Genomic DNA, 12,758 nt, shown 5'->3' with positions numbered 1-12,758 from the left:
CCAGACCGCTGTCTACGCAGCCAGCACGACTGCCTGTTTGGCAAAGAGACCAGAGGCAGGTAGAGGCCTTGCTGCAACTTCAGGGACCGACGTAGGGGAGTCGGGACCCGCACCCAGGCCGGCCGGGCGCCTCCTCCTGTCCCCCTTGGAGAAGCCAGGTGCCAGAGTACCCTCAGCTCAGGGCAGGCCCCATCCTGCGCTGGGGGCTCCCCTGGGCTTGCTGGGGAGGTCAGCAGGGGCCCCCGGCCCGGCCCAACCCAGGCCCGACTTCCTGAGCCGCTCGAGGCCCGGCCAGGCTCACGTGGCCGCGGCCATTTCCCTCTGGCCCCAAAGGTCCCCTGCGGTCTCCCAGGCCCGGGCCGGCCCCTCTTCCTTCACAAACATCGGCTGTTTCCACAGACTGATGGGGTTTTTTCCACCCACATGACGGCGGCCGCACAGCCGCTGTCCCGGGGACAGACCAGGGCCACGCACGAGGTGTTCTTGGCAGCCCCAGCCCGGCTGCGTGGAAGGCTCGCAGAGGCCCGAGGCCGGTGGAGGCTGCCTTCCTCGCGGCCCAGCTGGGAGGCCAGGGTCTAGCTCTCTGGGTTCTGGGGTCTCAGACAAAAGAGGAGATGACTGGGGGTGGCTTTGTCTTAAGCCAGGGTCTCCCCCGGGCCCTGGAGACGTCGGGGCCGTCCTCTGGGGAGCCGTCCTAGGGGGCCCTGCAGGGTGTGAGCTGTGTCCCTGGCTTCTACCCACTCCATGCCGGAGCGCCCCAGTTGTGACACTGACACACGTCCCCTGGGAGGCAGGACCATCCTGAGTGAGACCCCTCACCTAGAGACCTGGAGATGTCTGAGGCTGCCCACACACACACACACACACACACACACACACACACACACACACACACACACACAGTCCTGCACCTCCATGCAGCAGGGCCTTGGCAAAGCGCGGTGGCTCACGCTTGTCATCTCAGCACTTAGGGAAGCCGAGGTAGGGAGACTGCCTGAGCCCAGGGGTTCAAGACCAGCCTGGGCAACATGGTGAGACCACGTCTCTACGGTAAAGCAAAAAATTAGCCAGGCGTGGTGGCATGCACCGTAGTTCCAGCTACTTGGAAGGTTGAGGCGGGAGGATCGCCTGAGCCCAGGAGGTCGAGGCTGTGGTGAACCGTGACCGTGCCGCTACCCTCCGGCCTGGGCAACAGAGGGAAACCCTGACTCCGAAAGATAACTAGATGAAAATACCCGAGTTTGGTAGGTGCTTGGGGAAGAGGGGAGGGGCTGGGAACGCCTATGGTTTTTCCATGGATGTGATTTCCAGGATTTGTAACATGAAAATGTTCTTCTTCCATCGTCACAAAGAAGAAAAAAAAAATACACACACACACACACACACACACACAGTCTGAGTCTTATGGTTGCTGCGATTTTGTCCTAGAATGTCACCAAACTGGTGAACACCGAGTTGGTCCACAGTGACTTAATGAACGCCGAATTAGCAAAGACTGAATTCGTGAGCACTGACTTCACAAATACCAACTGGGTGAAAACTGAGTCACTGATCGCCCAGTTAGTGAATATTGAATCAGTGATGCTGAGTCAGTGAACCCCGAATCAGTGGACCCGCCGAGTCGGTGAACGCTGAGCTGATGTTCCTGAGGAAAGCACAGGTAGGCCCCTCGGGTCACTCCGTTCCCGTCACCCACGCGCAACTGGCTTGCGTGTTTTTCCTTGGTGTGTTTTTGTTTTGCTTGGTTCCTCCCCACCGAGTTCCAGCCGCAGCTCTGCCCTGGAGCCTGAATGAGTGCCCTGCATGTGGGTTCTTCTGGGAGGCTCAGCCCGGCCTCCTTGTCCCGAGGACCCTAGACAGCGCCTCCGAGCCACGCGGGGGCCGCTCTAGTCCACGAGCCACAGCCAGAGCACAGAAATGCAAAACTGCAGCCTCCAAGCCTCGGATGTCGTGTTTCTCCGTGCCTGTCCCAGAGTGGCAGGAAAAAAGCACCTCGAGCCCGGATTTGGGGTTTGCAAATCAACCGTTTCGGGTAGGAGGATTCACGAAGACAGAATCGCAGACGTGGGAGCCGCGAGTGTGGACACCACGAAAGACGAGACGGGCTGCGCACCGACCTCACCCGCCGCCCGCACCGTTGGCGCTCGGGGCTCAGCACCCGTGGGAAGAAGGGGCTGGCGGGGGAGGGCGGCCTTGGACGCCCATCGTCTGAGCGCCCTGCGTCCCCGGCTCATAGCATTGTCCCACAGGAGGGGACGAGATCCCGCTGGCCGGGCCTCCTTGCTTGGGACTTTTTTTTTTTTTGAGTTGGAGTCTCACTCTGTCGCCCAGAATGGAGTGCAGTGGCCGCTCCCGGCCACCGCAGCCTCGACCCGCTGGGCTCCGGTGATCCCTCCGCCTCAGCCTTCCGAGTAGCCGGAATTACAGGCGCGCGCTACCACGCCCGGCTGATTTTTTTATTTATTGTAGAGTTGAGGTCTCGCTGCCCAGGCGGGTCTCGAACCCGTGGGCTCAGGCAATCCACTCACCTCAGCCTCCCAAAGGCGCGGGATTACAGGCTGAGCCACTGAGCCTGGCTGCTTGGGACTTTATATCTCTGAGTCTGTCTCCCCGAGCCCTTCCCAGGAGGCAAGGGGGCCCAGAGGGGTGATCTTGCCCCCCAGGGACCCCGGGTGATACCTGGGGACATGTGTGTGGTCACAACCCGGGGTGCCCCTGGCGTGCACGCAATGGAGGGTAGCAACACCGCTCAGCACCTGCAGGACCCAGGACGCCCCCCGCCCCAGAGAACGACCTGGCCCCGTGTCCACAGGGCCCGGGGGCAAGTCCGCCTCTTCGACAGCAGGTGAGCAAGCTTTGAGCTGAACAAAAACCCTGTTAGCTGGCCACTTAGAGGAAAACGAAAGCAAAGGCGGGAGGGGTGTCCCAAGGGGGGCTGCGGACAGCGGGCCAGCAGCAGAGGGTGGGGTGACTCAGGGTCCCGGCCCCACGTGAGCCCCCGGTCCCAGGGCTCTTCTGCAACCCCGGGGTGGGTGGAGGCTGCCTGGCCACCAGGAGCCGGTTCTTTTCTGAGAAGGTGAATGCACAGAAACTCAGAGGAAGGCCCACGGGGCTTCCCCGCCACCTCCCGGAAGAGCTGCGACACCGGAGGCCGGACTTGGGCTTCCTGTGAGGCCAGCCGCCTCGTCCTCCACTTCGGGGAGAAGCAGCCAGTCTATTTTTAAACTCAGGAGGGGCCTGGTCGCTGACAGCTGAGGGCTGAGGCCTGGGAGGGTTAAACACAGTTTCTAGCCGGGCTCGGTGGCTCAGCCTGCCATCCCGCACCTTTGGGAGGCTGAGGCGAGTGGATGGCCAGAGCCCGTGGGTTCGAGACCCGTCTGGGCAACTTGGCGAGACCTCATCTCCACAATAAATAAAAAAAATCAGCCGGGCGTGGTAGCGCGTGCCTGTCATTCCGGCTACTCGGAAGGCTGAGGCGGAAGGATCGCCAGAGCCCAGTGGGTCGAGGCTGCGGTGGCTGGGAGCGGCCACTGCACTCCAGTCTGGGCGACAGAGTGAGACTCCAAGTCAAAAAAAAAAAGAAAGTCAATGTCAACACAGGAACTCATGTCGGAAAATTTGCAGGTGCTTGGCTCATCAGAGGCAAAAGTGCCAACAGCCCAGATGTCCGTCTGTGACGAACGGACGAGAAAATGCGGTCCAGCTGTGCAATGGAAGAGTACGCAGCCACGAACAGGAAGGAGACTCTGGCACAGGCCGCAGCGCGGAGGGACCTTGAGGGTGTCATGGTCTGTGGGATCCGGACACGGAAGGGGACACCCAGCGTGTGACTCCATTTATGTGGAATGTCCAGAGCAGGCCAGGCCACAGAGACGGGACGTGGAGTCATGGGGGCCGGGGGCTGGGTGGGGACGGGGCTTCTTCTGGGGGAGACGGAATGTTCTGGAATGAGACGCGACGGGTGTACAACCCTGAGAAGCCCCGAGAACATACTAAAAACTGGCTGACATGAGGCACAGCAGGGAGTTTGATGGTCTGCGAAGTGTATCTCAAAGGAGGAAAGGCGGGGGGGGGTGAAGCCAGGCGCCCACGTAGGGAGAAGCTCCCAGCCCAGGGGGCCCCAAGGGCAAGTGTGCCGTGGGAACAGCACCCAAGTTCAGGGCCAGGATGTGGGTGTGGCTGAGCGGAGGGGCTGGGGGCTGGCGGCTGGAAGCAGGCCAGTGTTCAGTCAAAAACGGTCCAGCCCAGCCAGGCTCGGCGGCTCACACCTGTCATCCCAGCACTTTGGGAGGCCGACGTGAGAGGATTGATGAGTCCAGGGGTTTGAGACCAGCCTGGGCAACTTGGCGAGACCTCGTCTCTACAATAAGTCAAAAAATCAGCCGGGCGTGGTGGCGCGTGCCTGTAGTTCCAGCTCCTTGGAAGGCAGAGGCGGAAGGATCCCCGGAGCCCAGCAGGTCGAGGCTGCGGTGGCCGGGAGCGGCCACTGCCCTCCAGCCTGACTCCGACTCAAAACAAAAACAAAAACCCGCCTGCCACAAGGAGACTGTGGGCTTCCTCCCGGGACCGGGGAAGTTTCCATGGTGAGAACGACATATTCCGAGCGCACGGGACACCTGCAGCATCTCACGATGACATCTGGCTTCTCCCTCCGTAAGAAAAATGCTCCTTTACGACCACACGGGCGGAAGGATGTGTCGGGTATGGCGGGGGGCATTCCTGGTTTTCTTCTGATTTTAAAGAAACAGGAAAGGCCGGATGCACACTGGGAGGCCAGGGCAGAAGAATCACTTAACCCAGGAGTTCAAGGCTAGCCTGGGCAACATAGCGAGGCCTTGTCTTCACCAAAAAAAAAATGTTTTAAAATTAAGTGTGAGTCAGGGCTCAGTGGCTCAGCCTGCCATCCCAGCACTTTGGGAGGCCGAGACAGGAGGATTGCTTGAGGCTGGCAGTGCACGACCAGCCTGGGCAACATAGCAAGGCTCCGTCTCTACTACAAAAACAAAAGTTAGGCCAGGCTCGGTGGCTCAGTCTGCCATCCCAGCGCTTTGAGAGGCCGAGGCAAGTGGACTGCCTGAGCCCGCGGGTTCGAGACCGGCCCGGGAAACTTGGCGAGACTTTGTCTCTACAATAAATTTAAAGAAATTAGCCGGCTACTGCACTCCAGTCTGGGCGACAGAGTGAGACTCCAACTCAAAAAAAAAAAATTAGCTGACTGTGGTGGTGCCCGTAGTCCTAGCTACTCTGGAGGCTGAGGCAGGAGGATTGTCTGAGCCCATGGGGTGGAGGCTCCAGTGGTTTGCACGCCATCCTGGGTGGCAGAGTGCGGCCCTGACTCAACAAAGTAAAAGACTCCCAGGTGGAGTTATAGCAGCCTCTGTAGATTGTGTTTGCACTGAAAGTGGATGTTTTGGGGGGATCTCCAGGGGTCACGAGCACCCCTGAAGCTCCCCCAGCCCCACCGGAGGCCCCTGTATCTCCTGGTGTCTGGCGACCACTCCCTGGATGTTTGCTTGGTCCGAGCCTGCGGACCCCCGAGTCCCGAGCAGACACCCAGGGACCCATGTCCCCTTCGCTACGTTTCATGGCAACACCCCTCCCCCAGGACCTGGGGACATGCCGCCACCATGATGTCACTCCAGGGCAGGGCGGGCCCCTCGTGCCATCACCAGCATCTGTCTCAAAGGGGGAATTGGACAGCGACACGCACGGAGAGAGGACGCTGTGTAGACAGGGCTGGGTGACACGTCTACAAGCTGAGGGTTGCAAGGATGGTGGCCCAGCGGGGGCCGGGAGGGGCCTGGACAGGGCTCCCCGCCCCCCGGCCTCAGGAGGATGTGGCCCTGCCCAGGCCGAGAGAGAGAAGGAACACCCAGGGTGCAGCCCCCCAAGCCCACGGTATCTCGTCACGGCAGCCCCAGAAACTCACACAAGCCCCAGGCGGCCCCATCAGACTCCAAGGGAAGACTCAGAGACAACACACCAGAGTCGGGGCGCAGGGACCCCCATTTCCACCGCTGGGGACAAAGTAAGGAGTCCACACCCTTCTCCAGGAAGGGACAGAGGGCACATGTCTCTGCCTGCCCATATGCCCACAGGACTTTATTCACCAAGACGTGCTGTCCACCATAGGAAATGGTTGGCTGACCCTCATTCTAGAAGCTACATTTTTTGTTGTTTTCCATTGTTTTAGAGACAGGATCTCACTCTGTGGCCCCAGTTGGAGTGCAGTGGCAGGATCATAGCTCACCGCAGCCTCGACCTGCTGGGCTCAGGCGATCCTCTCACCTCAAGCTTCCAAGTAGTTGGAACCACAGGCAGGCGCCACCATGCCCGGCTCATTTTTTAGATTTACTGTAGAGACGAGGCCTCGCCAAGTTGCCCGGGCTGGTCTCGAACCCCTGGGCTCAGGCAATCCTCTCGCCTCGCCTCGGCCTCGGCCAAAGTGCTGGAATGACAGGCGTACGCCACCAAGTCTGGCCCTTATGATTTCCTTCTTAATGCTTTCTCTCTCCTGCTTGCTCTGTTGTAAGAACACAGACCTGATACACACGACAATCAAAACACGTGTCCGTCGGCCGTTCATGTCAACAGGAGGCTAGTTTGGGTCAAAAGTTTTTTGTTGTTTTTTTTTTTGAGTTGGAGTCTCACTCTATCGCCCAGACTGGAGAATTCACACACACACACACACACACACACATACACGAGCCCAGCGCAGTATTAGGAGGCTCCATGGCAGGAGAGGCCGGTGGGGCCCCATGAAACACAGGAGCAACACAGGCCACAAAACACACCATCGTGGACCTCAGTCTTGAACGAAAGGTTCACAAGACCAAGTATAATCTGTTACTGTCACTCAAGACTAGGGTCCGTCCCTGGGCCCTGTGGATGTCAGGGTCGGGTCGTTCTCTGGGAGGTGGGGGGCGTCCAGGCCCTGCAGGGTGAGAGCCTCCTCCCCGGCCTCCACCCCCTCCACGCCAGGAGCACGCCCAGGCGTGACACCTACCTAGGTCCCCAGACATCACCCAGGATCGCCAGATCAGAACCACCACCAGCACCACCACCGCAAGATGCCAGAAGCCCCCAGCAAGGACTAAGCAGGGTCAGGGGCGGAGCCGATGCCCACTCCATGGGACCTGCGTGGGCTCGTCGGCCTCAGCTCTTCCCTCCGTACAATGGGCATCTCCGTGCCCACCGATCTGAGAACTCACGGGAAGCAAAGCGGAAGCTGGGAGCCCCCAGATCAATCCCCGGGACGGGCCCCCCAGGGAGCCGTGGAGAGAGACGGCTCGAGAGCCAAGGCCCAGCCAGGCATGGAATATACTGGAAGGTTTTCCAGGAACAGGCAACCCTCCCCCTGCAGTGGAAAGATGGCAGAAGACGCGAACATGCAACACACGCGAGGAAAATCCTGAGTCCCTCAAGAGCCGTTCAGCTCTAACAAATAGCAGCGAACAGAGGACAAGATGGCACTGGAAGATCGAGGACACCGGGCGTCGCCCAGGGTCTGCAGGATGGGCCCCTCCTGCGGGGATAACAGAGGGGTCGTCTGGCCGGCATTTCCGGAAGGGAATGAGCAGATCGTCGGACCATGAAGATGCCACCAGCCGGTGCTGTGATTCCCCATGTAGGAATTTATTGTAAAGAGCTTGTTGGGAGGCTAAAATGGGAGGATCACTTGAGGCCAGGAGTTCGAGACCCACCTGGGCAACATCGGGAGATCTCGTCTTGATAAAAAAACGAGCTGGGAGTGGTGGCGGACACCTGTAGACCCAGTTATTTGGGAGGCTGAGGTGGGAGGATCACCTGAGCCCAGGAGGTGGAGGCAGCTGTGGCTACGACATGCCACTGCGCTCCAGCCTGGGCAACAGAGTGACACCCAAACTCAAAAAAAAATGTAGCCTAGGATTGGAGACATGCTGCATGACTGTGACAGATGCGGGAGCTGCAGGCCCCTGTAGCCTCGGGGAGCCCTGAGTACCCCAAGATAGGAGACGCTGTTCCTGCCCCGGGTGCTTGGGCCTTACTGAGGGCCTGTCACACTGACTGGCGGAGTCCAGGGGAAGCTCTCCTGGATGTCCTGCATCGGGGCACCCCCGCCACGTCCCTGGGGTCCCTGCAGTCCCTGCTTCTGGCCATCCTGTCCTGAAACCCAGCAATGAGGCCGGTGGAGCTCACACCGTTTGCAGGACAAAGTATTGAGCGCTGGGGTTGGAGGCGGGCCCGTGCTGCACGCCTCAGTCTCTCCTTTCTGGCTATTTTTGGAATTTAATTTTTAAACTGTCTAAATTAGCCAGGCGTGGTGGGGTGCATCTGTCGCTCCAGCTGCTTGGGAGGCTGAGGTGGAAGGATCGTCGGAGCCCAGCGGGTCGAGGCTGTGGCGGCCGGGAGCATGCCACTGCATTCCAGCCTGGGTGATAAGCCGGACTCGGTGGCTCAGCCTGTCATCCCAGCACTTTGGGAGGCCGAGGCGAGTGGACTGCCTGAGCCCGCGGGTTCGAGACTGGCCCGGGCAACTTGGTGAGATCACATCTTTACAATAAGTAAAAAAAATTAGTGGGGTGTGGTGGCACACACCTGTAGTTCCGGCTCCTTGGAAGGCTGAGGTGGGAAGATCACCTGAGCACAGGAGGTTGAGGTTGCGGTGGCCCTGATGGTGCCACTGCACTCCAACCTGGCGAGAGTGACTTACTATGTTGCCCTGGCTGGAGGGCAGCGGCACAATCACGGGTCACCACAGTCTCAACCTGCTGGGCTCAGGCGACCCTCCCACCTCAGCCTCCTGAGTAGCTGGTACTACAGGCATGCACTACCATGCCTGGCTAATTTTTCAATTTGCTGTAGAGACGAGGTCTCGCTGTGTCGCCCAGGCTAGTCTCGACCTCCTGGACTCAAGTGATCCTCTCGCCTTGGCCTCCCAAAGTACCGGGATGACAGGCGTGAGCCACCACACCCGGCCTAAAGCATCTCATTTTAAAGTGCACGGCTCAGTGGCATTAAGCACGTTCACACGGTTGTGTAGCTGTCATCACCATTATCTCTAGAACTTCCTCCTCTTCCCAAACTGAAACTTGGTCACCATGAAACACTCTCCACTCCCTCCCCAGCCCCCGGCACCCACGAATCCACGTCCCAGCTCTGTGGACTGGTCTGTCCTGGACATTCCACGGAAATGGAGTCACATCTTGTGTGTCCTTCCGTGCTGGGTCTCACGAATGTGACGTCCTCAAGGTCCCTCCACGCTGTGGCCTGTGTTGGAGCCTCCTTCCTGTTCGCGGCTGAGTCATGTCCATGTGCGAACAGGCCATGCGGCGTTACCCATCTTTCCTCGGTGGGCCCTGGGGCTGTCTCCACCTCTGGCTGCCTGCAGCGTGCTGCTGTGGACACGGGTGTGCGAGTGTCCCTTCCAGAGCCGACTTCCCATTCTCTTACGCGGACACTGGCGGGGCTGCTGGGTCCTGTGTCCGCTCTGCCTGCCCAGCTGAGGCCGCCGGCCTCGTCCACGGAGGCTGCTGCCTTCCGTCCCCCCAGCCACGCACGAGGCTGATTCCCCACGTCCTCGCCCACACACGCCCAAAACCCCACTTTCCACCTGAGACTCAGTGTCCTCATCCTTGAAATGGGCTCATGGCTGTGACAAGGCCCCTACGACGGGCTGGACTGCCATATGAGGCGTTCGCTGCTGTGACCCACGCAGACACACACAGACGCACGCGTGCAGACAGATGCACACACACACACACACATGCGAACACACATGCAGGCAGACTCGCATGCATGCAGACCCACAGACATGGAGACGCACACACAGACACGCAGACCCACGCGGCAGACACACGTGCCCCAGAGCAGGGTTTGGACTCCGAGACCGAGATTCCCAGCCTGCACGAGGCCACCCTGATGACATGCGGCTTGCAGTCCAGCGGCCCCAGAGGACGCATCGAAAACCCAGCCCACGGGGGGTGCTGGGAATTGCACAGGGCTGGCCCGCTCCTCCTGGAGGTCACCGTGGACAGCGCTGTGGACGGTGCTCAACTGGGAGCCTGGGAGGCCGGGAGCTGCCTCCACTCTGACCCTGGTCACTCCCCGCGGTCACAGGGCTGTCCTGGCGCAAGCTCCATGAGCCTCGGTCAGTGGGGTTGGGACAAGGTCCCCGTGGGACGGGTGAGAGGGCAGCACGTCCGTTCTCTAAGCCGCAAGGTGTGTTAGCACCTGCTGGCAGCTTCTGACACTGCCCTTAGTGTGTCACGGCCTGGGGTCAGGAGTCCGGGCTCAGGGCCCCCAGGGCTGTGATCGGGTGTCAGCCGGGCTGCACCTCATCTGAGGCTCGACTGGGGAAGGCCCCGCTTCCAGCTTCTGCCTGCTGCTGGGACTGCTACCTTCTGCGGCTGCAGGACTTGGTCCCCGTCTTCTGGCCGGCCAACTGTTGGCTGGGACGGCCTTGGGTCCCAACCGCCAGGTCCCTTCCCTGGACCGTCTGATGAAGGTATCTCATGCTTCAGGCCAGCAAGGGAGCACTGTGCTAGACTCTGCTGAACTGGCGTCGTCCACACTGGCGGCCACGACTCCATCAACCCCCTTCCCACAAAACGTGAGCCAACCAGAGTGTGGCCTCCCATCACCTCTGCCAGGTTCTCCTGCGTTGAAGCAAACCACAAGCCCCACCCACAAGAGACCTCAGGCCCCGCCCACAAGAGACCACAGGCCCCGCCCACAAGCCAAGGCCCCACCCACAAGACCACAGGTCCCACCCACAAGACCACAGGTCCCACCCACAAGCCAAGGCCCCACCCACAACAGACCACAGATCCCACCACAAGACCACAGGCCCCGCCCACAAGCCAAGGCCCCACCCACAACAGATCACAGACCCCACCCACAAGACCTCAGACCCCACCCACAAGCCAAGGCCCCGCCCACAACAGGCCGCAGGCCTCACCCACAGGACCACAGGCCCCACCCACAAGCTAAGGCCCCGCCCAAACAGACCACAGGCCCCACCCACAAGCCAAGGCTCTGCCCACAGCAGCACGTGGGGCCCATTCACATCGCCAGGAGGGGTTTGTGCAGTGAAGGATCCTGGAACAGAGTCTGCTAAGGGCCTGAGACGGCTCCTCAGGCCCCCGGGCTTGGAAAAGAGGAGGGAGAGTCAACAGGCACCCAAGGCCAAACACGCTCTCTGCAGGGGAAGGGGCCTGCCACTCGGCAGACCCCAAAAGGGGTGGGGCCTTCCAGCGGTGGACTGCGCACCCCACTGGTCCTGGAAGAACACTCTGGGTTTGGTCGTGCAGAGACGGGGCTCACTCCAGGCCCCCGGATGAAGAGCCCAAGGCAGGTGGTGAGGACCAGGGAGGAAAGGCAAAGGCGGGAAGAGGAGGTCGGGCCGGTGCGACTGCTGAGCTGAGAAGCTTCCACGTTACCCACAAAGCAGAAAGCAGACAGACGGCAGAGGCAAGTGAAGGCGGAGACCAGGCCGGAGGCTACTGCACGAGTCCCAGCAGAGGTGGGAGGTCCCTGATTGGCTCCCGTTGGACATGTGGTCTTTAAGCCCCCAGCCGTCCCAGAAGGTCCTCGCACACCATCCGCTGCCCTGACCCTGGGCCCGACTCTGCCCCCTCTCGGCCCCCATAGGATCAGGACAGCTGCGTCTCCTGGACCTCGCCAGAGGCAGCAAGCTCAAAGGACGCCAGCTGTCACGGGGAGGGGAGGCGCTCCGATATGCGACCAGACGTTTTTCTGGGAGCGTGTGGGAGGGTGTGTTTGGATGAGGCGAACACTGGACTTGGTGGACCTTGCATACAAGCCAACGGTCCTCGCCAGAGCAAGTGCCTCTTCACTCAAGCTGGTGGAAGCCTACAGAGAACAAAAGGGCTCGGGAGGCTGGGGCAGGAGAATGCCTTGAGCCTAGGAATTTGAGACTGGGCAACACAGCAAGACCCCATCTCTACAAAAAATAAAAAATTTAGTCTGCTGCGGTGGCGCCTGTAGTCCCAGTTCCTTGGGAGGCTGAGGTGGGAGGATCGCTTGAGTTGGAGGCTGCAGTGAGCTGTGATCCCACCACTGCGCTCCGGCTGGCCACAGAGCAAGACCTCGTCTAAAAAACAAAAGCCAATCCTCCCCACCCCACGCAAGAGGGCCTTCCTTCCACCTGCGGCCAGCAACAGGCCTTCGTCTCCAGCTGCAATTCTTCCCCAAGGCTCCCTCCGTCCTGCGGGCCTCCCATCAGAGGCTGGGCTTGGCAAGTCTCTGCCCTCTTGTGGGCCGTCCGTGGGCTGTCTCTCGGAGGACAGTCGCCAGCCTCCCCGTGGGTGACCCCGGCGCCTCTCACAGGACCAGGCCCTCAGGCTTTCGGGGTGACTCCTGCCTGCTCCAGGCTCTCCCAGAGTTGAGACTCCAGGGAGGCTCTGTCCCCCGGTGCCCACCTGGCCCACAGGGACAGGGCCGGCTGGGCAGGGAGCAGAGACCAGCGGGCCCAGCAGAGGCACGGTTGGGCCTGGGCCTGGGAGGTGCAAGACCATTTCTCCCACGCCCAGCAGATGGGCAGGGATGGCTTCTTTTTCTCTGAAGCGGGGTCTCACTCTGTCGCCCAGGCTGGAGCGCAGTGGCACGCACACGGCCACTGCGGCCTTGACCTGCTGGGCTCCGGCGATCCTGCTGCCTCAGCCTTCCAAGTAGCTGGAACCAGAGGCGCATGCCACCAGGCCTGGCTAATTTTTGGATTTATTGTCGAGATGAGGTCTCGCCAAGTTGCCCAGACT

The sequence above is a fragment of the Carlito syrichta genome, unplaced genomic scaffold (assembly GCF_000164805.1).
Source record: "Carlito syrichta isolate Samal-C Ts95f unplaced genomic scaffold, Tarsius_syrichta-2.0.1 Scaffold127144, whole genome shotgun sequence".
In the NCBI taxonomy this organism is placed as follows: domain Eukaryota; kingdom Metazoa; phylum Chordata; class Mammalia; order Primates; family Tarsiidae; genus Carlito; species Carlito syrichta.
The sequence above is the reverse complement of the archived record's forward strand: the minus strand, read 5'-3'. Positions refer to the sequence as shown.